This window comes from Heterodontus francisci, chromosome 5, assembly GCF_036365525.1.
Source record: "Heterodontus francisci isolate sHetFra1 chromosome 5, sHetFra1.hap1, whole genome shotgun sequence".
NCBI classification, from domain to species: domain Eukaryota; kingdom Metazoa; phylum Chordata; class Chondrichthyes; order Heterodontiformes; family Heterodontidae; genus Heterodontus; species Heterodontus francisci.
In genome coordinates, this window is record NC_090375.1 from 83,698,218 (window position 1) to 83,725,954 (window position 27,737).

Genomic DNA, 27,737 nt, shown 5'->3' on the forward strand with positions numbered 1-27,737 from the left:
GAATAAACTAAAAAGTCCACAGTCAGAGGATGTATGCAGTTTTGGACATCCCATGATAGAAGGGCAATGAAACCAGAGAAAGTGTATTGCGTAGATTCAATGGGATGGTACCAGGGATTGGAAACTATAGCTATGAACAGAAACTTCTGATACTGAGACGAGCTACATTGCTCCAAAGGGGAAAAGATGATTTAATATTTTAAATTATTAAAGACTTTGACAGATTGTTGGAGAGTCAGTGATAAAAAGTTATCAATTTAAAATTATAATTGAGAGTGAGAAAACATGGTAGAAGCATTATTGAAGCAGGGAGTGGATGAGACAAAGAATATTTCAGCTTTTAAGGAAAACATTGATAAATATTTGAAGCAGAGTGAATGCAGGGCACAAGAATAGATAGAAAGAGAGGAAAAGGGTAAGTAGTTTGAAGTGAGGTATATGTTTAGGGTTCACAGCAAACCTGTTGAATCTTCTCGGTGGGCAGTTTCTTTTTAAAGTTGCGGGACTGGTTGTTACTTAAGAACATTACATAAGAAATAGGAGTAGGAGTAGGAGTAGGCCATTCACCCCTTTGAGCCTGCTCCACCATTCAATAAAATGATGGCTGATCTTTCACTTCAACACAATTTTTCTGCACTTTCCCCATATCCCTTGATGTTTTCAATATGTAGAAAAGTATCGATCTCAGTCTCGAACACACTCAATGACAGAGCATCCACAGTCCTCTGGGGCAGAGAATTCCAAAGATTCACCACCTTCTGAGGAAAAATATTCCTCCTCATCTCAGTCCTAAATGGCCTGTCCCTTATTTTGAGACTGTGTCCCCTGGTTCTAGACTCCACAGCCAGGAGAAACATCCTTCTTGCATCTACCCTGTCGAGCCCTGTTAGAATTTTGTCTGTTTGAATGAGATCACCTCTCATTCTTCTAAGCTCCAGAGAATAAAGGCCTAGTCTACTTAATCTTTCCTCATAGGGTAATCCCTCCACCCAAGCTTGGTGAACCTTTATTGTACTTCCTCTATGGCAAGTGGATCTTTCCTTAGGTAAGGAGATCAAAACTGTACACAATGCTCCAGGTGTGGTTTCACAAAGGCTCTATCTAATTGAAGTAAGACATCTTTACTTCTGTACTCAAATCCTCTTGTAATAAAGGCCAACATACCATTTGCCTTTTTAATTGCTTGCTGTGCCTGCAGGTCAGCTTTCAGTGACTCATGAACAACGACACCCAAGTCCCTTTGAAGTTCAATAATTCCCATCCTCTCGCCATTTAAGAAATACTTTGTATTTCTGTTTTTCCTACCAAAATGGATAACCTCACATTTCTCCACATCTTATTCCATCTACCAAATTTTTGCCGACATGCTTAGCCACTGCAAATCCCCTTGTGTTTGTAGCTTGTAGCTTGTAGGTGGTTTTAATGTCTGATGTTTAAGACTTCAGACTGGAGGTGGTAGTCATTTTCAGTTCTCTGCTGCACCAAGTTGAAGTGTAGAATTCGCAGCCACTCCTTCTCTGGTTTTTGCTGGGCTGTTTTTCACAGCCCTTGGTTGGTCTGCTTTATGTTATTTAAAGTGATTGGTAGTGTTATGACGGTACTTCTATATTATTTGTTAAGTATTCTTTGAGGACTCATGTATTTTAGAATTATGGACATTGTTTTATTTGGGAAAACTGAAAAGGATTCCATGGATTTTCTTTCACTGGGGTCTCAGAAGGTCTTTTGGACTTGGTTTGTAAAGAAGCCTTACTGGAAGGCACATGTCTTCAGATAATTACCCAGTGAGGGGCTGTTTGACCTGGGAAGATGTTTACGGAGAAGTGACAGGTCAAGGTTTATAGGCGTCATGAGGCTGATTCTTGAGATATTGTTTTGGTTTTGCTTTTACAGTGAGTTGGAGTGTGGAGTGCTTTGAAAGGAGTTTTAAAAAATCTGCCAATGACAGAACCCCAGCTTAGCCTTTGATCTCTTTGAAAAACCTGCCAGCTTTGCCAACTCTTTGAGAAGCTCTTAGAAGTGAATGTAATAAATAGAGAAAATGATGCTGCATTCCTCCTGAAAGACATGCCAGAAACCCCTGTGCTGCATTTCTCCTGGAAATCCTGCCAAGCTGATCTTCAACGTTGCCTGAAAAGAACTGTTCTAGAAAGATCCCAGTGACAGCCATCTACGCATATTTGGGATGCCAAACCAAAAATAAACAACTGAAATCTTTCCATGTCTTCTGTTTTTTCTTCAAGAACTAGCAAGTATTTGGCCAAAGTATTCATTTTTGTAACAGAGCTCGAAAGAGAAAATCTCTATTTTTTCGTTAACCAGTGTGTGTGTGTGTGTGTGTGTATGAGAGACAGTGAGGGGCTAAGGTAAAAAGGGAACTATCATGTTTTAATCTCTGTGTTAATGCTTTGCTTGTTTACTGGTTGAGTCTTGTTTCATAATAAACTGATAAATTTGTTGTTTATTACAGAAATCTGGTTGGCATATTTTATTCTGGGATTAAAAATAGAGTCTATGATTGTCCGTATCGATAACTGAGTCAGAACATAGGAACATAGGAGCAGGAGTAGGCCCTTGAGCCCATCGAGCCTGCTCCACCATTCAATACGATCATGGCTGATCATCGACTTCAATGCCTTTTTCTCACACTATCCTCATATCCCCTTAGGTCATTCGTATTTTGAAATCTAAACATTTAAATATACGTTCTGACCTGTGGAGAGGTGGAACTAGAAAAAACAGTGCATAGCTCCCACCTCAGTCTTAACAGTAGAAATATTAGAGGGGAGATGAGGAAAAAGATTTTCATGCAGAGGGTGGTGGGGGTCTGGAACTCACTGCCTGAAGGGTAATAGAGGCAGAAACCCTCAACTCATTTAAAAGGTGTCTGGATATGCACCTCAAGTCCCATAACCTGCAGGGCTATGGACCAAATGCTGGAAGGTGGGATTAGGCTGGGTGGCTCGGTTTTTGGCCGGCGCAGACACGATGGGTCAAGTGGCCTCTTTCTGAGCCATAAATCTTCTATGGTTCTATGATTCTATTATGTCCTTGTGATATCAGTCTCTCACTAGACAGCTATCTTTTAAGGCAAAAATCTCTCTCATTGGCTTCTGTTAGGAGATGCATGGCCCCTCCCTTGTGTGATCACACAATGGCCCAGAATGTGGCTACTTCACACCTTCTCTTGTTTCAGAAGGACCCATTCAATTCAGGAATGTCTCTTGATGGTTTCAGGATGGGTGTAATTGACACCTATTAGCTTGGAGTGTATCCTTAACAGACAGCGAGACAGTTTGAACATACAGGGCAAGTCAGCCTGACCTTTTGCAGCACATTGTCCACTTTTTAAAGGAAAAGTCCATTTTTTATAACTCTTCAGTTTGGTTCTGTATTTTCATCACTGCACTTCCTGTGAGTGTGACAAATGTCAAATGAAGAATCACTGCTGCAGGTTGAGTTATCTGACCTGTGCATGTCAAGTGTGGAAGTATGGTTGAAAGTATTGGAAGGGATTGTATAACTAAATTTCTTCTTAAGTTTTCTAGTGTCTAGCTTATAGTGATAATTGAGGATACATGTCTGGATTCCATTTCATATGAGGCAGCTCAATTGCATCCAAGTATCAATGGCTGAGCTGGTTTGGAATTAGATATAATGTTTTTATACATGTCAAAATGCTTGAAAAAACATGCTGTTAATGGCATTGTAAAAATCTAAAAAATGTTATGAAAGCAGTGCCACTCAATGCTTGGGAGACATGTCACTGGTTCAACTTAGCAACAGGCTGAACAGCATCCGGATAAGCTCTAAGACACTGCTGCACCACAACCTCCTTAGAGACTGGGAATAGATGGAATAGAGCAGCACCGAATAGAAAGATAGCTTGAAGGATGTCATTTTAACAATCAATTTAGTGCTTTATATAAATACAATAATATCAAAAAATATCCAGCAATGCTATCGTAAGGGAAACTCTGCAATAAAGCCATTAAATAGCTTTATCCTGGAGTGTTTGTAGCTGTTCTTTAATTTAACACACTGATGATGTAAAAGTAATTTTATGTTTCAAATGAACCAGACAGAAACAATGAGGTGAGTAGGGGGCCCAAAGTAGGCAGTGTACCTGTGAGTTGGAAAAGTATCAAGGCACAGTCAATTTTAACTCAGGTGGGATCAGTGAGTGATTGATTTTTTAAATGCCTGAGCCTGATTTTAACATTTCACATCTGTCTCCTGCTCGAAGTCAGTGAGAATGTTGCCAAGAACGGGACTTAGTCTGGGAGCCAGTTGCTGCTTGGGACTTAAAGTAACAATCCCTAAAATAAAATAAATGCTGTGGGGTATTTCTCATGCATATGTTGGTTTTAGGAGTGAGGGGGAGGTAGGGGGTGATAGGGGGCAGAGAAGGCCCTTCCTAAATCCCAAGGAATTCTCCTGAAGAGTAAAAAATAAAACTTGGCCTCTTCTGGCCATTCCACTGCCTCCATCCAGATTTCCCTGATGGATTTACTACCAGGTGGACCTAGCCACTCATCCCCCCCACAAGATCTAGCTAAAATAGCGTCATGGAACTGATGACATCATTAGGCCTCAACGTATACGTTTGAATTTTGCCCGGCCAGAATTGGGAGCCTTGGCCAACTTAAAAGTCAGCCAAAAAAAATGAGTCTGGGTGGGAATGGAACAACCTCAAGCTAGGAAGTCAAGTCGCCCAATTTTGACTTCTCCATGCATCATTTCCACCTGGTGATGAGGGATGGATTCACATAAAACTGTAACATTTTTAGGATACAGCATGATTACTTTGGTCAGTGGGATAATTTACTTTGTAGGATCAAAAGGGGATTTCCTGAACTTGATATTACCAGACAGTTTCTATTGAGTGAATCAGGTGTTTGCTTAACAGAGCCTCACTGTGGCTAAAAACACACCAACGTGAACTAATAGATCAGCTGTTTTAAAAAAAAACAAAGAACAAAGAAAATTACAGCACAGGAACAGGCCCTTCAGCCCTCCAAGCCTGCGCCGATCCAGATCCTCTATCTAAACATGACGCCTATATTCTAAGGGTCTGTATCTCTTTACTTCCTGCCCATTCATGTATCTGTCTAGATACATCTTAAAAGACGCTATCGTGCCCGCGTCAACCACCTCCGCTGGCAACGCGTTCCAGGCACCCACCACCCTCTGCGTAAAGAACTTTCCACGCATATCCCCCCTAAACTTTTCCCCTTTCACTTTGAACTCGTGACCCCTAGTAATTGAATCCCCCACTCTGGGAAAAAGCTTCTTGCTATCCAACCTGTCTATACCTCTCATGATTTTGTACACCTCAATCAGGTCCCCCCTCAACCTCCGTCTTTCTGATGAAAATAATCCTAATCTACTCAACCTCTCTTCATAGCTAGTGCCCTCCATACCAGGCAGTCTCCTGTTGCCCAGCCAGTTCTTTATCCATCTAGCTAGTACACCCTGGACCCCATGCGACTTCACTTTCTCCATCAGCCTACCATGGGGAACCTTATCAAACGCCTTACTGAAGTCCATGTATATGACATCTACAGCCCTTCCCTCATCAATCAACTTTGTCACTTCCTCAAAGAATTCTATTAAGTTGGTAAGACATGACCTTCCCTGCACAAAACCATGTTGCCGATCACTGATAAGCCCATTTTCTTCCAAATGGGAATAGATCCTATCCCTCAGTAACTTCTCCAGCAGCTTCCCTACCACTGACGTCAGGCTGACCGGTCTATAATTACCTGGATTATCCCTGCTACCCTTCTTAAACAAGGGGACAACATTAGCAATTCTCCAGTCCTCCGGGACCTCACCCGTGTTTAAGGATGCTGCAAAGATATCTGTTAAGGCCCCAGCTATTTCCTCTCTCGCTTCCCTCAGTAACCTGGGATAGATCCCATCCGGACCTGGGGACTTGTCCACCTTAATGCCTTTTAGAATACCCAACACTTCCTCCCTCCTTATGCCAACTTGACCTAGAGTAATCAAACATCTGTTCCTAACCTCAACATCCTTCATGTCCCTCTCTTCGGTGAATACCGATGCAAAGTACTCGTTTAGAATCTCACCCATTTTCTCTGACTCCACGCATAACTTTCCTCCTTTGTCCTTGAGTGGGCCAATCCTTTCTCTAGTTACCCTCTTGCTCCTTATATATGAAGAAAAGGCTTTGGGATTTTCCTTAACCCTGTTTGCTAAAGATATTTCATGACCCCTTTTAGCCCTCTTAATTCCTCGTTTCAGATTGGTCCTACATTCCCGATATTCTTTCAAAGCTTCGTCTTTCTTCAGCCACCTAGACCTTATGTATGCTTCCTTTTTCCTCTTAGCTAGTCTCACAATTTCACCTGTCATCCATGGTTCCCTAATCTTGCCATTTCTATCCCTCATTTTCACAGGAACATGTCTCTCCTGCAGGCTAATCAACCTCTCTTTAAAAGCCTCCCACATATCACATGTGGATTTACCTTCAAACAGCTGCTCCCAATCTACATTCCCCAGCTCCTGCCGAATTTTGGCATAGTTGGCCTTCCCCCAATTTAGCACTCTTCCTTTAGGACCACTCTCGTCTTTGTCCATGAGTATTTTAAAGCTTACGGAATTGTGATCACTATTCCCAAAGTAGACCCCTACTGAAATTTCAACCACCTGGCCGGGCTCATTCCCCAACACCAGGTCCAGTATGGCCCCTTCCCGAGTTGGACTATTTTCATACTGCTCTAGAAAATCCTCCTGGATGCTCCTGACAAATTCTGCTCCATCTAGACCTCTAACACTAAGTGAATCCCAGTAAATGTTGGGAAAATTAAAATCTCCTATCACCACCAACCTGTTGCTCCTACATCTTTCCATAATCTGTTTACATATTTGTACCTCTATCTCACGCTCGCTGTTGGGAGGCCTGTAGTACAGCCTCAACATTGTTACCGCACCCTTCCTATTTCTGAGTTCTGCCCATATTGCCTCACTGCTCGAGTCCTCCATAGTGACCTCCTTCAGCACAGCTGTGATATCCTCTTTGACCAGTAATGCAACTCCTCCACCCCTTTTACCTCCCTCTCTATCCCGCCTGAAGCTTCGATATCCTGGGATATTTAGTTGCCAATCATGCCCTTCCCTCAACCAAGTCTCAGTAATAGCAATAACATCATACTCCCAGGTACTAATCCAAGCCCTAAGTTCATCTGCCTTACCTACTACACTTTTTATTAGAGAGATACAGCACTGAAACAGGCCCTTCGGCCCACCGAGTCTGTGCCGACCATTAACGACCCATTTATACTAATCCTATACTAATCCCATATTCCTACTACATCCTCACCTGTCCCTATATTCCCCTATCACCTACCTATACTCGGGGCAATTTATAATGGCCAATTTACCTATCAACCTGCAAGTCTTTTGGCTTGTGGGAGGAAACCGGAGCACCCGGAGGAAACCCACGCAGACACAGGGAGAACTTGCAAACTCCACACAGGCAGTACCCAGAATTGAACCCGGGTCACTGGTGCTGTGAGGCTGCGGTGCTAACCACTGTGCCACTGTGCCGCCCTACTTCTTGCATTAAAACAAATGCACCTCAGACCACCAGTCCCTTTGCGTTCATCATCTGCTCCCTGCCTACTCTTCCCCTTAGTCACGCTGACTTCATTATCTAGTTCCTTACAGGCTTTCGTTACTACCTCCTTACTGTCCACTGACCTCCTCATTTGGTTCCCATCCCCCTGCCACATTATTTTAAACCCTCCCCAACAGCGTTAGCAAAAGCACTCCCAAGGACATTGGTTCCAGTCCGGCCCAGGTGTAGACCGTCCAATTTGTAATAGTCCCACCTCCCCCAGAACCGGTCCCAATGTCCCAAAAATCTGAACCCCTCCTTCCTGCACCATCTCTCAAACCACGCATTCATCCTGACTATTCTTTCATTTCTACTCTGACTATCACGTGGCACTGGTAGCAATCCTGAGATTACTCCCTCTGAGGTCCTACTTTTTAACTTGGCTCCTAACTCCCTAAATTCTGCTTGTAGGACCTCAACCCGTTTTTTACCTATATCATTGGTGCCTATGTACTATAGCCCTTCCACTCTTTTTCCCGCCCTTCTGAACAGCAGAGCCAGCCACGGTGCCATGAACCTGGCTACTGCTGCCTTCCCCTGGTGAGCCATCTCCCTCAACAGTATCCAAAATGGTATACTTGCTTTGGAGGGAGATGACCGCAGGGGACTCCTGCGCTGCCTTCCTGCTCTTTCTCTGCCTTTTGGTCACCCATTCCCTTTCTCCCTCAGCAATCCTAATCTGCGGTGTGACCAATTCACTAAACGTGCTATCCACGACTTCCTCAGCATCGCGCATGCTCCAAAGTGAGTCCATCCGCAGCTCCAGAGCCGTCATGCGGTCCAACAAGAGCTGCAGCTGGACACACTTCCTGCACATGAAGGAGTCAGGGACATCAGCCGTGTCCCTGAACTCCCACATTGAGCAAGAGGAGCATGACACGGGTCTGAGATCTCCTGCCATTTTTAATCTTAAGCTTAACTTAGTTAAATGAAAAAGGAACGAAAAGTTTTTACCAATCACACGATTAAAAAAAAAGACAAATAGAAAAAGCCTTACCTTATCTAAACACCACCGAGTCCTTTTTTTTTGGTTAAAGGAGGAGGGCGGGTGGGAGACACTACCCGTGTAGTGTCTCGGTTTCAGAAACGGCCCAAATATATAGGGTTTTACTTACCCAGCAGCCCCCTGGTCTCCGCCGAAAACAAAAGGAAATTAAGTTTACTTTGAAACTGACCTTCCCAGCTGATCACTCACTCGCACTCTCTGCTCCCGAATAAGCTGCTGCAATGAAAGGCAAGTTATTTTAAACGGCCCAAATATATAGGGTTTTACTTACCCAGCAGCCCCTTGGTCTCCGCCGAAAACAAAAGGAAATTAAGTTTACATGAAACTGACTTTCCCAGCTGATCACTCACTCGCACTCTCTGCTCCCGAATAAGCTGCTGCAATGAAAGGCAAGTTATTTTAAACGGCCCAAATATATAGGGTTTTACTTACCCAGCAGCCCCCTGGTCTCTGCCAAAAACAAAAGGAAATTAAGTTTACTTTGAAACTGACTTTCCCAGCTGATCACTCGCTCGCACTCTCTGTTCCCGAATAAGCTGCTGCAATGAAAGGCAAGTTATTTTAAACGGCCCAAATATATAGGGTTTTACTTACCCAGCAGCCCCCTGGTCTCCGCCGAAAACAAAAGGAAATTAAGTTTACTTTGAAACTGACCTTCCCAGCTGATCACTCGCTCGCACTCTCTGTTCCCGAATAAGCTGCTGTAATGAAAGGCAAGTTATTTTAAACGGCCCAAATATATAGGGTTTTACTTACCCAGCAGCCCTCTGGTCTCCGCCGAAAACAAAAGGAAATTAAGTTTACTTTGAAACTGACCTTCCCAGCTGATCACTCGCTCGCACTCTCTGCTCCCGAATAAGCTGCTTTAGTTAAGGCTGAATTAGTTAAGGTGTTTGGCTAGCAAAATTCAGTTGTATAGTGCCCATTTTCTCAGCACTAGGGAAACCATTGTTGTTCCAAAATGGCACTCACCCCCCCACCCCACCGAACAGACACATAAACACACTTCTGCAGCAAGTATGTGCCAGAAGCCATCTTGGATAGGGCGTTGGCAGTTACACTGGGAGCATGTGCCGGAAGTATGTAGAATAATGCTGACTTGACACCAGCACTGCCATTTTGGAGCTCAATGCTCCACCTAATATCCTCTCTTAACCTTGTACAGCTGAACACATGTTCCGCAACAGAAAGGACACACAACCAGCCCTATTTAAAGGGAACATCAGCTTCTTCAGGTTAGTTGCTGATTGATTTCTACTGGTTGTGGCTGAGTTTATAGACATGTTTGTAGGTTTGTACTCTTATTTAAAATTGCTGAAGTAACAGGAAATGGCATAGCATGGCATGTGCTGAAAGCCTTGGTACTGACTTCAAGGGTTCTGGACAAAATGTTTATTCCCAGACATTAGTGCAGCAGTTTGCATTCATCTTGGCTTACAGCAAGCCAGGGAGAATGTGCAGAGGTGACACAGAGAAGGACAAGCTTCTGGAAGAGGGAGGAGGAAGAGGGGGAGAAGGACTCTCAGCAGAAGGTTATATACACCGAGGGTCTTCAGGGAGCAATTCTCTTACCTCAGCCTCAGCGAGGACCAATGTGTCAGACGTCTCTGCTTCACAAAGAGGTGCTCACTGAAATCTGTCACCTTCTCCAGTCACAACTGTCGCCTCAGAACAGGGTAAGGATGGCATTGTCAGTGGCTGTAAAGGCAACTGTGGTTATGAACTTCTTCATGTTAGGTTACTTCCAGGTTGGTGCAGGCAACATCTCCCATATCGCACAGTTCACCATCCATTATTGTATAAGGGAGGTCACTGATGCCCTGTACGCAAAGAGAAAATAAAGGTTGCACTCTATCTTTCCAGACAGAAACAGGAAGAGCGTACAAGCTACTTCACCAGGAAAGTAGGCTTTCCTATGGTGCAGGGTGCCATTGACTGCACACATGTCACATTGTGGACGTCGCATGTGAACTCTGAGATATACCGCAACTAGAAAGAATTTGACTCCCTCAACAATAGGCCCAGTATCCTGGAAGCAGTCATGATGCCTTCATTCTGCGGCAGTCCACTGAACCATTTGCATTTAAATCACAATGAAAAATCAGCAGGTGGCTACTGGATGACAAGGGCTATCCGCTGACCACATGCCTCATGACCCCAGTGTGTAACATAAGTATGCATATAACGGAAGCCATGTTGCTGCACAAAATTTGATCAAACAGAAAATTGAAGTGGTTAAACAATGCTTCTACTGCTTGCACCACTCTGGTGGAGCCCTGTAATATTCAGCACAGCCTGTCTCAGGATGCATCGTGGGCTGCTGTGTGCTGCAAAACGTTGCTATCATGAGGGTAAAGCCCTTGACTCCAGGGATATGGTGACCAGCTGAGAAAGAGGAGGAGAAGGAAAAAGAGGATGAGGAAGTAGAGAAAGAGGAAGATGAGGAGGAGTAGGAACGGAGGAGGCAATGAGCGCATTCCCTTTCTGGCAAGGCTGTCCGTGATCGACTCATCCACCTGTGGTACTAGTGAATGCACAATTCTCCATTCACCATTGTCCCACGCCTTGGGCAAAATTTAATGTGGCCATTTAAGGCAGGAATGGTGGCGTGGGGGGACGGAGAATCACATGGAAACCATCCACTCAGATGTCCAGTGTCATGACATCCGTTTCAGATTTTTTCAATGGCCGGAAAGCACCAAAGGCCACCCCGATGCGACGGGAAGCTATTTTAAATTGCTGAGAAGTTGTTTTTAATGCATTTACATCTAGTTATCCTCAATTAAATGGTTGGCCCTTGATTTAGCGGATGGTAGGCGGCACTCACATGCCTTCGGGTTCATGACCATTAAAACCTGACAAAACCGAGGTGGGAGGCTCAATGCCGTGATGGGGAGGCAGCCCTGAGCAGAGGGGAAGAGGGGGGTTCTGAAGCCATGTCGAACTGTGTTGCTGTGTGCTCTGCAAGGGCATTCGGGGTATTGGGGGTTCTGCAAGGGGCCTGCGTGGGTTTGGTGGGTGCTGTATTGGGTTACCAAACTGCTGTGTGGCATGCTTGGTTGCTCATACTGCTGGAAGAGAGGGTCGGCTATCAGCAAGGGTGGTACTGAGGGCCATCAGGGCTCCCGCTGGGAGAATTGTCAAAAGCTCAGTTGCCTAGGCAGGGTCGTCTCTGCATTGACAGCGATCTGCACGCCCACTGGGTACCTGGCATGGGTCTCATGGACCCTGTATTTCTGGACCCCCGTGGAGTGATGCAGCACTTCAAACAGAGGAAAGGCCAAGGGGTAACTGTGCCTGTCCATGAAGCTCCACAGCAAGAGCAATGGCAGCTGGCCATGCCAAGAAGGGCCCAAATACGCCAGAGAGTGTACCAGACTTGGACCAGTTACCGCCGAACGCCATTGTCAGCGAAGACGATGGCTCTCCAGGGGGCCGTCACCGACTTATGCGCCCTGCTGCCCTGAGTTGCGGCGTTTGGGATTTGGGTGTCACCCTATGCCAGTGGCCTTGAATATCATAGTGGCACTAAACTTCTACGCTTTTGGATCTTTCCAGGAATCCGCCGGGGACATGTGTGGGGTCTCCCAAGCATGCAGCCCACCGCAGCGTCAAGGAGGTGATCAATGCCCGTTTCTAGAGGGCCGGTGACTATATACATTACCAGAACAACCCTAACAGCCATTGGGTTCAGGGCCATTGCTGAATTCCCCCAGGTGCAAGGTGTGATAGGCTGCAAGCATGTGGCCATCAAGGCTCCCCTGGACCAGCCAGACGCCTTCATCAACAGGAAGGGCTTCCATTCAATCAACGTTCAACTGGTCTGTGACCACCGAAAGCGCTTCCTGCAGGTGTGTGCCCACTTCCTGGGAAGCAGCCATGATGCCTACATACTTTGACAGCCCTAGGTGCCACAGATTTTCAATCCTCCCACTCACCTTCAGGGATGGATTCTCGGGAACAAAGGATTTGGCTTCTTACCTCTGTGAGGAAACCTCACAATGCAGCAGAAAAGAGGTACAACAATTGCCACGGCTCCACTCGAGTGACCATCGAGCAAGCCATTAGACTACTGAAGGTGAGATTCTGCTGCCCTGCAGTATGCCCCAGCAAGGGTCATGCATATTGTTGTGATCTGCTGTGCTCTACACAATCTAGCATTGCAGAGGGGGGAGGCCTTACACGACGATGAGATGCCTGAGCGACAATCCTTCACCGACGAGGAGGGAGAGGAGCAAGCAGCACTGGATGGCGAAGACCTTGTGCCTGAGGCCAGGCAGATTGAGTGACGTGCCAAGGAGGCACAAGACAATCTCATAATCACCTGCTTTCAGCCAGTCACAGAGAGTCCAATAAAGACTCAACTCAATGCATTTAATCTGTTGCCTCCTTTCCGTTTGTGTTCCCTGACTTGCGACCGGCTGAAATCCGCTCTAGTGCCCATGAGAGAACATATGTTAATGAGGTTTGTGGTCACATTGGCATTCCACTGAGGGGGAGGAGGAAGTCAGCAACTCACAAATAAGGCTTAATCGAAAATGGGTTTCTGACTATGATCGTTAATGATTTGAACACAAGAACTTTTAATTAATCAATCCATTAAATATTTCCTGCACCCGTAAGTCCCCAAGTGTGGCTAGATAGTCGTCTTAATATGTTTGCGACTGCTCCTACACAGTGTGATCCCTGTGACAGCGGCTGGGCTGGAGGAAGGCTGCTGATCAGGCTGCTCCTTGGCTTGTGATGACTTTGGTGGCCGTCCTCTGGGTGCTTAAGGCCTGGAAGGCCCTAGCTGCCGAGGGTTTCCTGCACTGTTACAGGACTCCCCTGAGGCATCATGGCTGCTGGAGCTGGGTTCAATGATGGAGGAGCAGGTGTCCACACTCAGAGTGCCCTGAGGAAGCCCCCAGATTTCCTCCCTTTCAAAGTTCACTTGAACCTCCCTGCAATTCCAAAATACACATTTATTATTGAAATCATGCCATATTGCATACAAAAGCCATCTAATCGCCCTTCTGCGTTCCCTTGATGCCTTTCATGTGCCTTTGCCTGTCCTACTCCTCCTACTCAGTGCTACCCCAGTGGCTGCAACATGATTGGTGGAAGGCTGCTAACTTTTACTCAGTGAGAGTGCAGACGGCCTTGCAGGATGACCTCGAACAGCTCTGGGCCCAGAAAGCCCGGTTTCTGAATGCACCATCTCAACATGGGTTGCAGCTGTCTGGGCTAGCTGGGGGCCATGGCAGTATAGTAATGGAAGAACAGATGCTGTCCTCCTGAGGGAGAACAGCAGGTTCATGCTTCCTGGAGCCAATATCACTGGCCCCAGGGCAGTGCCTCAGCAATCCTACCAATGTGTTGCAGGATGGAATGTTGGACTGCTGTGACACCCTGCAAGCCCCGTTGAGCACTGGTATCCACAGCGATGTCTGAGCTCACGTGGCAGCAAGCTGACCTTGCATGACTTCAGTCTGAGCTTCCACTGCAGCACCCAGACACCGGGTGGCTTCTGCTTGTGCTGCAATGGAAGATGAGACATTTGCCTTCTGCTGCTGTGTCATGGTTGGCTAATGGTGTCTGCCACTTTCACGCCGGAAAGGATGGATGCCAAACTCAGCACAAGGCGCTGTGTGACATTGGTTCCAGACTCCTCCATGCTCCTTGACGTTGACTGCAGGTTTTCTGACAGGCCTGCTAATACAATGAGCATTTCATTGTGCATATCCATTAGCCTCCTTCAGCATACCGCCCAATCAAAATCCTTATCTGAGTCCTCTGCTGCAGAACTTGTGTGTGGCCTCGCCCCCTGGCGAGCTGATACCTGAGCTACCCTTGCCCCTGCCCTGGCTGCAGGCTACTCATTACTGGTATCTCAAAATGTGCACATTCCACCTCTAAGCTATCTTGTAAAGTATGCACAGTATGTGAGCTGGGAGTTGGGAGTGTGAAAGTGAATGATGGTGTTTCTTCTTCATCACTGTCTTTTTGCTCTTCCATCACTGCTTGACCAGGTAATAGTTCTTGGGTGATGAAAGGAGAATGTCCCAGGATAGGGTTGTGCTGAGAGGAGGGGAGGGAGTAAAACAAGACGTGCATGCTTACACCATGTGCACCTAGTAAATCAGAAGAGATTATGGGATGAGGGGGAAGTGGGATGTGAGAAGAAGGATTAGGTATGAGCATAGCATCATCTTCGATAGGTTCAGCCCCACTGCTGTCGACGGCCTCTGTCGTGGCAATTCCAATAATGGAGAACACTGTCTCACTCTCGGAGTAAGGACATGCAACTGTACCTGTCCTCCTTCAGTTATCTCCTGCTGTCTCCAGTTATGTGCCACTTGTCCTGCAAGAGAGGTAGAGGGAAGTGTGCCAGTGAGTGTCATGCACTGGGTGATGTGGCTGTCATGGTTGGATGTCAGTGTGTGAAAGTTGTGAGATGTGATTGGGAGGCTTGCAGCAGTGCTAAGTGGGTGAGGGTGAGGTGAAGCAATGAATGTGAGGTATGAGTTGTGATTGATAGAGGTTGCTAGTGTGTGAGTGATTAGGGGAGTGTCGTGAATTGAGCAGTGTCTGAGGCTAGTGCTGCAGTGGTAAGAATATGACATCTGAAGATGAATTCATTGACCTTGACCACTCAGGTGAGATCATTAAATTTCTTTCAGCCTCGCATCCAGTTCCTTGGAGCTACACTGCTGGCATTAACCGTGACAGCTATCTGTTTCCACTGCCTTCTCAGAGTTTGCCTGGTGGGCTTCCTTGCCCCCTGTGGAGACAGGGCATCTCTCCTCCTCTCTACCTCCTGCATCAAGGCCTTTCGTGCTGCGTCAGGGAATATTGGACTATGCTCTCTGTCTTGTCACACCATTAGTCAGTGCTCTTCCTGCTCAGAATGTCTTCCCCTGCCACCTCCCGCACCTGCTCCAGCCAGAATGTATCTCCCCTTTAAGCAGTGTAGGCTAGCTTTAAGTCGTGTTAGCTCAGACAAATCTTGTGCCACTGCTGAGGCGTACAGCCCCTCAACAGTGTACTTCACACTGCACTTCATGCAGCTATCATGTAAATTAGCAAGCAGCATGAAATTTGCATGGTGCCTGCATTGGAAGGAATGGGAATGGGTTAATCGTGCATCGTGACTCCCACAGCTATTTTGGGAGCTATCCACTTTTACTCCTTTGCTCTGACTGCTGTGGATAAATGTGCAGACTGCAGGATTAAATAGTGCAAAGGCAACTTTAATCACTAGAGGGCACTCCAGCTGGAAAACTATCTTGTCTTTAAATGAAAATGGTTTACAACAGTTGAGAATTCAGTGCCATAGTGATGAATCCCTAGAGAGCTGAAATTTTCCCTCACTGATCGTTTGCTGCTGAGTGCTGTAAGCTGTATAAATGGCAGAAGAGTTTCCATCCAAGTTTATTAATGTTTGCTTTCTTCATGATATCCTCAGAGGTCCCAGCTGTCACTGAATTGCTGCTGTCATATCACTGCTGTTCAAATTTCAGGACTGATCCAGATTTTTGTCCGGAATTCAAGCTGACTGCTGGAGAAGCAAAACAAAACTGCTCACCGTCAAAATTCTGAATCTCATCCTTGATTCAAGGCTGACTCACTGGAAAATATTCCATACACCTATATAATCAAACCTCAAACACACAGTTGTGTGAAGCTTTCATGTATAGTAGCAGTTGAGGCAATGTGTACAACATAAGAACATAAGAAATGGAAGCTGGAGTAGACCAGTGACCCTTCTAGCCAACATCAACTTTGGAAGATAACCCTCTCCTCAAACTGTATTATCTGGCAATCCAGCTGGGAAACTGAAAACAAAAAGCCATTTTTTTTCATTTTTAACCATAATGGCAGATCTTGGTGGAGAAGTTGGGCTCTGTATGGGTTCTGACCCCTTGTTTAGGTACCAAGTGGAGCCCTAATACTTGAAATTGGCGTTCGTGCTGCGCACATATTTCTAACTGGAAGTGCACAAGATGCCATCTTGGAAAGGGGTTTGAGCGTGCACAGAGCAACTGCTGGCAGGATGCCATGCAGGCAGATTATGACAGCAATCAGTGTGCAATGCTGATTTGATGCCAACACTGTCATTTTCAAATGCGACACAGCCTATGCCTGTCTTAACCTTGGACAGCTGGAGCATGGCATTAAACAGTATGAAGGAAACCTCTCACCTCCCCCTCACACCACCGCCACCCCACACCCCCCACAACCAGAGCAATTAAAGAGATCATGAACTACTTGCAGGTTCGTTCTGGATTATTTCTTCTGGCTGTTGGTGCAATTGTATATGTTTTTGGAGCTCGTTTACATTTGCCTGAAGTTTCAATCAGCTACAGGGAGTGGTCTGTCTGGTGTTGATGTACTATTTTGTTCATTTGAAAGCTTGTATTGAAACAAGTAGTTTCTAGACTGGTAGGCCTTCCTCTTGGAACTGAGCATGACTGGAGGAAGGAAGAGAGGCCACACAGAACAGGACAAGCCGCTAGAAGAGGTAGGAGGAGGGGAGAAGGGCTCTCAGCAGGAGGGCAAAACTGCAGAGGGTCTTTAGGGAGCAATTATCCTACCTTAATGTCAGGGCAACCAATCCTTGAGATGTCTTTGCTTCATTAAAAAGTTTGTGAGTGAAATCTGCCAACTGATCCATCCACAACCATAACCTCAAAATAGAGCAAGGACCACATTATCTGTGGCTGTCAAGATGACTGCAACTGTTAATTTTTATGCATTTGGTTCCTTCCTGGCTGCTCCAGGAGATATAAGCAACATCTCACAGTTTGCAGTACATTGCTGCATATGGGAAGTTATTACGGTCCTCCTATACACGGAGAGACAGCTTCGTACATGCATACACACAAAGTAGGAGCAGGAGTAGGCTATTCAGCCACTCGAACCTGCTCCACCATTCGATAAGATCATGGCTGATCTGTTTGTGGACTCCGCTCCACTTTCCTGTCTACCCCCAATACCCTTTGACTCCCTTGTTTGTCAAGAATCTGTCTACCTTTGCCTTAAAAACATTCAATGACCCGACCTCACCACTTTCGCTGGAAGAGAGTTCCACAGACTGATGACCCTCTGAGAGAAAACATTTCTCCTCATCTCTGTCTTAAATGGCAGATCCTTTATTTTTAAACTGTGCCCCCTAGTTTTAGTCTCTTCCACAAGGGGAAACATCCTTTCAACATCCACTCTGTGAAGTCCCCTCAGGATCTTTTGTGTTTCAGTAAGATCACCCCTCATCCTTCTAAACTGCAATGAATACAGATACCCAAATACCCAAAAATACCAGTGTGACTGCCGTGATGGTTTCCCAACCCCATTCCTGGTGCCAGCCATTTTTGCCAAGGTGGGTTCAGGGCAGATAGCCTATTAGACTCACTAAGAGCCTTGTTGAGGGTACTGAATGAAGGTCAATGGGGCATGCCTACAGGACTTCCATGCCTGCCTGGGTGCAGGTGCAGCCAAAGTCCACCCTGTAGAGGAATTCGCCCACCTACCGAGGTGGCCTGGCTGCTATTTGTTTTTTATTTAAAGTTTTAAAAAGCTAGTGAGAGGGTGCCTCCATATTGAGCAGCCTGTTGCTGCTCTCAAGCTGCAAGGTCTCTGAATGGCCTCCATGTTTTGAGAGCACACTTGCCGCCCTTAATTGGGCAGGGAACCTGTCTCCTTGCCAATTAAGAGGACGCCTCCATGAAAATCCCAGGTCCTTGATTGCATCCCTCCAGTGGCGGGTTCTGGACCTGGAAGCAATACTGACTCCTGGTTCCCAGCTGTCCAAGCTTAAGATAGGGTATAGGCTGGAGTGTGCCTTTTCCTGTCATAGTGCTCCTATGCAGTGCTACCCCAGTGGATGCAGCATAGCATGTGAAAGTTTCTGCAGCCTCAGTTATACCCCTTCCCGTAATGATCATTACTGCCTCCTCCATGGGTGTTAAAGCATGCAGGAACACATGTTCTCCTTCAATTCTTTGATGCTGCCTCCTGCAGTGCACCACCTTCTCTTACAAGAAAGAGGGAAGTGTATCAATGAGTGTACTGCAATATATTTGGGTATAGTGGCTGCTAGAAGAGGGTGGAGATTGGAGAAAAGGGCTAACAGCAGGAGTCCATATCCACCTAGGGTGTTCAGGAAGTAATTCTCCTCCCTGAATCTCTGTGAGAAATTGTCGGCTGAATTTTCCCAGCCCATTGTAGACAGGCTTGGAGGTGGGAGGGCTGATAATAGGGTAGAGGAAAGCGTTGGGAGGGGAGCCACTTCCATGACAGTGCCAGCAGCGGGAATCTTAGCGGTGTGGCCACCCACCGGGCAGCCAATTGAACCACTTAAGAGCCCAAGTAACGGCCACTTCCTGCCCCCGCAGAGGGCCTACTGCCATGAGGGGAGACAATCAATTAAACACTGGAGGCCTTCCCCTGGGTTCCTAGGGGTAGGGTGGGGGCGGGGTGCTTCATCCCCAAAACCTACCTGCTCTTCGAGGATGTCTTGCCATTGAGGTGCCCTCTCCCTGGAGCTGTAGCCTCAGCAGTGCTACTGTAAGCAATGGTCCTCAACTGGACAGCAGCCACGCACCGCTGCCAGCAAAATGTCATCCCAGGGTTCGCTGCCCGCTGAAGCAGGATCGCCTCCTCCTTTCACCCCCGGTGGCCGGACCTCCAGGTAAGTCGAAAAACTCAGCCCAGTGTGTGGGATGTCTGTGCTTCAGTAAGGATCTCCTCATTGAAATCTGCCAGCTGTTACAGTCATAACTGCAACCTCAGAGCAGGGCAAGGATCTCATTGCCAAAGGCTGTGAAGGTGACTGTGGACATGAACTTTTATGCGTTTGGCTCCTTCCAGGCTGAAGCTGGAGATATTAGCAACGTCTTGCAATTTGCTGTCCATTGTTGCACAAGGGAGGTCATTATCGCTCTGTGTGCAGAGAGCTAACAGCATTTAAAAGGTGTTGCTATGGGTACCTGCATGGGTCCTAGTTATGCCTGTCTTTTTGTGGGATATGTCGAACATTCCTTGTTCCAGTCCTACTCAGGCCCCCTCCCCCAACTCTTTTACCGGTACATTGATGACTGTATCGGTGCCGTTTCCTGCTCCCGCCCCGAACTGGAAAACTTTATCAACTTTGCTTCCAATTTCCACCCATCTCTCAATTTTACATGGTCCATCTCCGACACTTCCCTTCCCTTCCTCGACTTCCCTGTCTCCATCTCTGGTGATAGGCTGTCCACTAATATCCATTATAAGCCCACCGACTCCCAGCGCTACTTCGACGACACTTCTTAACACCCTGCCTCCTGTAAGGACTCCATTCCAATCTCCCAGTTTCTCCGTCTCCGCGCATCTGCTCTGATGATGCAACCTTCCACAACAGTGCCTCTAATATGTCTTCCTTTTTCCTCAACCGAGGATTCCCCCCCACTGTGGTTGACAGGGCCTTCAACCGTGTCTGGCCCATTTCCCACACTTCTGCCCTCTACCTCACCCCTTCCTCTCCCTCCCAGAACTGTGACAGGGTTCCCCTTGTGCTCATTTTCCACTCCACCAGTCTCCACATCCAGAGGATCATCCTTTGCCATTTCTGCCACCTCCAGTGTGATGCCACCACCAAACACATCTTCCCCTCCCCTCCCCTCCCATGTCAGCATTCAGAAGGGATCATTCCCTCCACAACACCCTGGTTCACTCCTCCATTACCCCTGACTTCTCTTCCCCTTTCCATGGCACCTTCCCATTGCAATCACAGGAGGTGCAATACCTGCCCTTTTACCTCCTCTCTCCTCACTATTCAAGGTCTCAAACTCTCCTTTCAGGTAAAGCAGCGATTTACTTGTACTTCTTTCAATGTAGTATACTGTATTCACTTCTCACTATCCGGTCTCCTCTACACTGGGGAGACCAAACGCAGATTGGGTGACCGCTTTGCTGAACACCTCCGCTCAGTCCAAAAGCATGACCCCAAGCCTCTGGTTGCTTGACATTTCAACATTCCCCCCTGCTCTCATGCCCACATTTCTGTCTTTGGCCTGCTGCAGTGTTCCAGTGAACATCAACCAAGCTCGAGGAACAGCACCTGATCTTTCGATCAGGCACTCTCCAGCCTTGCGGACTGAACATTGAGTTCCACAACTTCAGAGCATGACTGGCCTTTTTTTAGTATTTTATTTTTAATCATGTTTCTCATGTAGCTGCTCATTATTCCGCTATTAACACTCTCTCTGGACTAATGCTTTGTCTTTCACCACAAGCATTAACACAAGCTTTGCCTTTGTCCCAGGACATCTTTGTTATTTAATCTCTCCTGACCTATCAAACACCTTCCCCTTTGTTCTCTTCCGCCACCTGCTCCCCTTCACTTGCTTAAAACCTAATTCTTTCCTAACCTTTGCCAGTTCTGATAAAAGCTCACAGATCTGAAACGTTAACTTTGCTTCTCTCTCCACAGATGCTGTCAGACCTGCTGAGTTTTTCCAGCACTTTTTGTTTTTGTTTCAGCTTTTAATTCTTTCTTGCTAGATACAAGTAGGTGAGAGTGTTTGCTAGGACTACAGGCTGTTCTGTGGTGCAGTGTGCCATTGACTTCATGCATTTTGCTTTGAAAGTGCCGCATGTCAACTCTGCCATGTATCAGAAATAAAAGGGATTCCACTCACTCAATGTCCAGCTGATGTTTAACCATGCACAGAGAATCATGCAGGCTAATGCCCAGTATCCTGGCAGTTATCATGATGCCTTCATTCCACAGCAGTCCACTCTGCCAGCTACATTTGAACCACCATGACGAACCAAGGGCTGGCTACTGGGTGACAAGGGCTATCTGCTGATGACATGACTCATGGATCTGATTCGCAACCCACACACATGGGCACAGCATGTATAAATTGAGAGCCATCTTGTCACAAGAAATGTGATAAAGCAGACCATTGGAATGTTGAAGCTGCCTGGACTGCTATGGAGGATCCGCCAGAGCTTGGACGAGCATCTATCAAGATTCCTAGTGGTCATACCACACAGATGCCATCATGAGGGGACAGCCCTTGCCACCAGCTACACAGCAAACAGCTCAGGAGCAGGAGCATGAAAAGGAGAAGGAAGAGGAAGATAAGGCAACAATCTAGACAGCCCTTTATTTCCTGGGCTGTAAGTGAAGAGCGTATTTGCATGTGATAATTGCATTCTCAATTCCCCATTCACCAATAGACCCAAGCTGTTCCTTGCCTCTATTAGTGACCATTACAGTGTCCACTTGGCCACAATGCAAAAATAAAAGCCAACACAAAATAAACATTCCAAACCAAATATATAAATAAAATCATGCTATATTCCACAGAAATGTAAACTAATCATCCTTGTATATTCCCTTAGTGTCTGTCTTCTGTGTGCCTTTGCCTGTCCTAGTGCTCCTATGCTGTTCCACCCCAGTGGCTACTTGACAGATTTATTAGAGTTCTTTGGGGATGTAACAAGCAGGGTAGATAAAGGGAACCAGTAGATGTAATGTATTTGGATTTCCAAAAGGCATTCAATAAGGTGCCACATAAAAGGTTACTGCACAAGAGCTCACGGTGTTGGGGGTGATTTATTAGCATGGATTGGCTAACCAACAGGAAACAGAGAGTCAGGATAAATGGGGCATTTTCAGGTTGGCAAACTGTAATTAGTGGAGCGCCACAGGGATCAGTGCTGGGACGTCAACTATTTACAATCTCTATTAATAACTTAGATGAAGGGACCGAATGTATTGCAGCCAAGTTACTGACGATACAATGATAGATAGGAAAGCAAGTTGTGAGAAGGACACAAAGAGTCTGCAAAGGGATATAGATAGGTTAAGTGAGTGAGTAAAAATTTGACAGATGGAGGATAATGTGGGAAAATGTGACATTGTCCACTTTGATGGGAAAAATAGAAAAGCAGAATATTATTTAAATGGAGAGAGAGACTGCAGAATGCTGCAGTTCAGAGAGACCTGGGTGTCATTGTACCTGAATCACAAAAGTTAGCATGCAGGTACAGCAAGTAATTAGGAAGTCAAATGGAATGTTGACATTTATTGTAAGGGGGATGGAGTATAAAAGTAGGAAAGTCTTGCTAAAACTGTACAGGGCATTGGTGAGACCACACCTAGAGTACTGCGTATAGTTTTGGTCTCCTTACTTATGGAGGGATATGTTTCTATTGGAATAAAAGCAAAATACTGCGGATGCTGGAAATCTGAAATAAAAACAAGAAATGCTGGAATCACTCAGCAGGTCTGGCAGCATCTGTGGAAAGAGAAGCAGAGTTAACGTTTCGGGTCAGTTACCATTCTTTGGTTCCGATCTGTACTATCTGTACACCCTATCTGTACTAATGCTTTGTCTTTCAACACACCATTAACATATTGTTTGCCTTTGCTCCATGACGTTCTGGTCAGCTATTCTGTGACCTTGTCCTATCTACACCTTCTCCTTTGTTATCTCTTGCCCCACTCCCGCTTTACTTGCTTATAACCTTTGACATTTCTAATACTTGTCAGTTCTGAAGAAGGGTCGCTGACCTGAAACGTTAACTCTGCTTCTCTCTCCACAGATGCTGCCAGACCTGCTGAGTATTTCCAGCAGTTCTTGTTTTTATTTCAGATTTCCAGCATCTGCAGTATTTTGCTTTTATATTAACAGTGTTTTTAACACTAGCTACATGGAGAGGTCATGTAACTGAACAGGCAGTATGAAGATGGTGTCCTGCCTGTATTACATCCAACAGACGCGGTTTAATCGCACATCATGATCCCAATGCCTATTTTCTGGAGGGTTATTGAATTTATCCCCCTTACAGTCGAAAATGGAAAAGCAACAATGGGGGAAGTTTCCTTCTGTTCGCTAGGTGTAACAAAATTATAAACATATTTTTGTCTTTTATTATTGCACTAAACCTAGAGCATAAATATTCTCCAATATCATCAGTGCATGTATTTCCTGTTTGGAAAATTAGATTACCTTTGCAAAGATATATAAGTGCATAAGATGAGCCAATGTAAAACTACCAGAAGAGTAATGCTTTGTGCTGTTGTTTGAGCTGCATTGTAAGCTCTAAAAAGCAGGCGGAACTCACAAGGTTCTAACACACATCTGTGCAAAGTCTGCTTCTTCAAATAATGTTCTTAATTATTTATGACGTGGGAATAATAAATTACAAGGACAGGAAAACATATTTTGTAAGCAGTACAATGCCCAATTGCCATAACTCTTCAAGCAGTTACTGAAAAATATTTACTACCATATATATTGCGTCATTTCTATTCTTAATAGTACACTATTATTTTTAGACTGCCTGTTCAAGTAATACAAATGTGCCTTAGAATACATTAAATGGAAAAATTCAATATTACGAGAGAGACTTCTTTAATTTGTAGCTGAAGAAATGAGGTCTGAATTTGGAGATCATACTGTCCAAAATTACTTCAATCCTCAAGAATTAGATTAGAGACTGGCAATTACTTTAATATTTGATTAGGGAAGAGATTCACTCATATCCTTAATGATAAACTGATAATGTCATCTCTACGTGCAAGAAGAAGGTATTTTGGGAATATATGTTTATAAAATCTACATCTCCAATTGATTTTAATTGTGGCTGATTACTTTTGTAGTGACATTTTAGCTGAAAACAATTACCATGGAAATAATATAGGTGGGACTATCAATCAAAGCTCAAGAGCCGGAAAATGAGTTGTATACCAGCAAAGAACCACAGGCTAAAAATTGGTCTACACGCATTTTTTGGCACAGGGTTTCCAACTTGCTTCCTGTCCACTCCAGTTCCTGTTGAGGCAGACAGCACATAAGCTTTATGCTGCCTCCTCAATTAAACAATTCCTGCATGCAGCCCAGCATGACTTGTGCTGCGGGGTGTTTGCACGCACCTCAGGGGACCTAATAGCATGTGAGGCTAGCACATATTTCAGCTAGCCTCCAGCTCTTAAAGGCAATCTGTTTATCTTAAATGAAAGGTGCACTGATTCATAGAAGGCTGCTGTTGATTACCACTGATGTAACTGTAACCAAGCGAGATGGAACACCAGGGCAGAGAGAGGGCTCCCATGTTTGCCGATGCGGTGCTAGAGGCTCTCATCAAGGAGGTGGACAGGAGGATAGAAGGCATACTTTCAGAGGAAGTCTTTGATTGAAGTTAAGTCTTGCAGTTCTCGTTGGGGGCCAGTGCACACTTGCAACTTATTTTGCTGGTACCAGAAGGCTGAAGGGGTCTTCTGTCTTGAGGCTTAAGTTGCTTCTGTGAGTCCCTGGAAATTGGCTAGAGAGAGAGAAACAGAGAGCGAGAGAGACCTTGCTTCTCTTTGGTCTTCAAAATTTAAGTCTGCCAAAACTTTCTGTGAGGCACAATTCAATCAATTTGCAGGTTGGCCAGCAGGTTAGTCATGTGACCAGCTGTTTGTTTGAAACAGCATTGCCTGCGAGGATTGTTGATTCTTCAAAGCTTACTAGATACACTCCATGGGGGTGGTGGAGTGCTGGCTCTTTCACAGACAATGGCTCTCAATGTCTTTTGATCTTCACTGTTGACAAAACCCATCTGGCTAATTGAATCAGGGAGCACTCCCAATGTCTCTCTATGCAACTGTCTTTCAGAATGCAAATGTGCAGCCATGTTTTCAGCCATTCAGCTCTGTGGTCTTTTTAATGTCCAGTAAAAGTTCCATATGACAAAATTCACGTTTCTATTTGGCAGGTGTGGTTTCCGTCACATGTTAAAAAGAGAGAACACAGGAAAACACATATGCATTTCTCTCATTCACTCTCATCCACTCTGAAATCTTAAAATTCTTTCAGCTTGTCTTTTCTCTCTAGCATCGCTGATTTAAACTGCTCTTTTCCCTTGAGGTGGGTCTGAGATGCTTAGGTGTTGTCTAACAGCTTTAAAGTTTCTTTAGTATCAGCTTGTAATATGCTGGGGATGGGCATCTTGATACACATGTGGTTGTTGGGGAGGCTTGATGTTTGCACATTTCCATAATTGGCTAGGGTGAGTTCTTCTTTGACCCCTTAGCCATCATGTGGTTCTAACTCTTTGGGTTCCAGTACCTTGCTAATTTCCCTCCCCATGGTAGAAGGGGGTAATACATTGATTTTAAACCCATGTGAGATGTTTGAGATTTCCTCTGGGTCTTTGTTCTTGTTGGGGTCTGCAGGGAGGTTGTTGGATTTAATCACCTCAGGGCTTGAGCTCTGATCATGGGAGTCTGTAGTGGGTGGATCTACTCCAACTTCACTTTCAGTGTTCTGGTGAGTCATGCAAGTGCGGCTCACTTCAGGGCTTTGTTGTTTCACTTTTCTCCTGACTGGGGGGGGGGATTCTTTGTTGATCTCCCCTATGTCCTCTGGGACATTCCTGCTCACAGGTATTTGTCGAGATTCCGCTGCACTTCCCTTCGGCACTTTGACTAGATGAGACTTCACCCTCACAGTTTTTCTGCACTTTTGGGGACTTTTTTTGTCCCTGCAGGTTTCTGCAAATGCTGTTAGCAGCCCTGATAGGGCTGATTTTGATTGATTTGTTTGATTTTACATAAGAGGGTGTGGGGTCTAATTTTTCAAGCATTTCGGGGTTGGCTGACCAGACAGTAGGGGGTTTCATTTGGGAATCCTCCTTTAACCCGTCCTCCCTGTCCTTTTCGTCCCCTTCCTCCCTAACTCTCTGCCAGACCTGTGCTTGTCTGCCCCCTTTTGTTCTCGACAGGGGTCCCTCACAATTCACAGCCTTCTACTGTAGGGTTCCCCAAGCACCAGTACAAGAATTAGAGGTGCAGATTTCAGTACAGGTTGAGACTTCATCACAACCTGGCACATGTGGCAAGTTTTACAGTACTCTACTACATCTTTGTGGAGTTTTGGCCAGTCAAACTGCTCCCTTATATGGACTTTGGTGTTTCATACACTGACATGTACAGCCATTGTAAGTTCATAAGAATAAGAAATATTCTTAATATTTCTCTGCGGTACCTCAGCAGCACCACTAACTTGGTGAACCACTGTCCGCTCTTAGTCCTCAGGTTTGTGAGGAGAATTCCACTTCCTCATCAGTACCTCATTCTTTATATAATTGCAATCAGGGACTCCCTCTGCTTCAATTTTGTTTTGGGAAGCCTGTGCTAACTCTCTTAATACTGGGTCGGCTTGCTGAGCCTCAACTAGGGAAGATTGGTTTAACCCATTCCCTGGGTCCTCTAACTCCCCAAAAGAAAGTTTCAGACAACCATACAGTATGGTCATCTACCTGTAGTGCCAATTCAGTCTCTGCTGGGGGAGCTGGCTTGGCCATGGCCCGAGTCACAGAATCAGGGGAAATGCAGGGCACCGCCCCCTGCCACTGCCCTGTCTCCTTGACCTCCTTCGGGTCTCTCTACCACTGCTGGGGAAGCTACCACCTTCACTTCCACCAGATCATTACCTAGGAGCAGGTCAACCCCGTCCACAGGCAAACTAGGGAAAATCCCTACGGTCAGCTAGAGGCCTGCTACCCGACCCGAACCTGACGGGACCCGATAACATGTGTCGGGTTCGGGTTGGGTCGGGCCCATCTTTCGCGGCCGGCTATTGGGCTCAGGTTGGGTCGGGCTGAGTCCAGGTCAAGTCGGGTCAGGTCGGGTCGGACACACACAGTAAGTGCTCTGCTGGTAAGTAAAAACATACCTGAGCTGGGAGGCCGGGACGAAACTGAGTCTGAGCAGTGAGTGAGTGACGTCACTATGATGTCATCGCGCATGCGCTGCAGCTTCTTGCAAGCTTGGTGTCAGGAAGGTAAGTATTGGAGCAGTGGTTAGCACCACAGCCTCACAGCTCCAGCAACCCGGGTTCAGTTCTGGGTACTGCCTGAGCGGAGTTTGCAAGTTCTCCCTGCGTCCGTGTGGGTTTCCACCGGGTGCTCTGGTTTCCTTCCACAGCCAAAGACTTGCAGGTTGATAGGTAAATTGGCCATTGTAAATTGCCCCTAGTGTAGGTAGGTGGTAGGAGAATGGTGGGGATGTGGTAGGGAATATGGGATTAATGTAGGATTAGTATAAATGGGTGGTTGTTGGTCAACACAGTC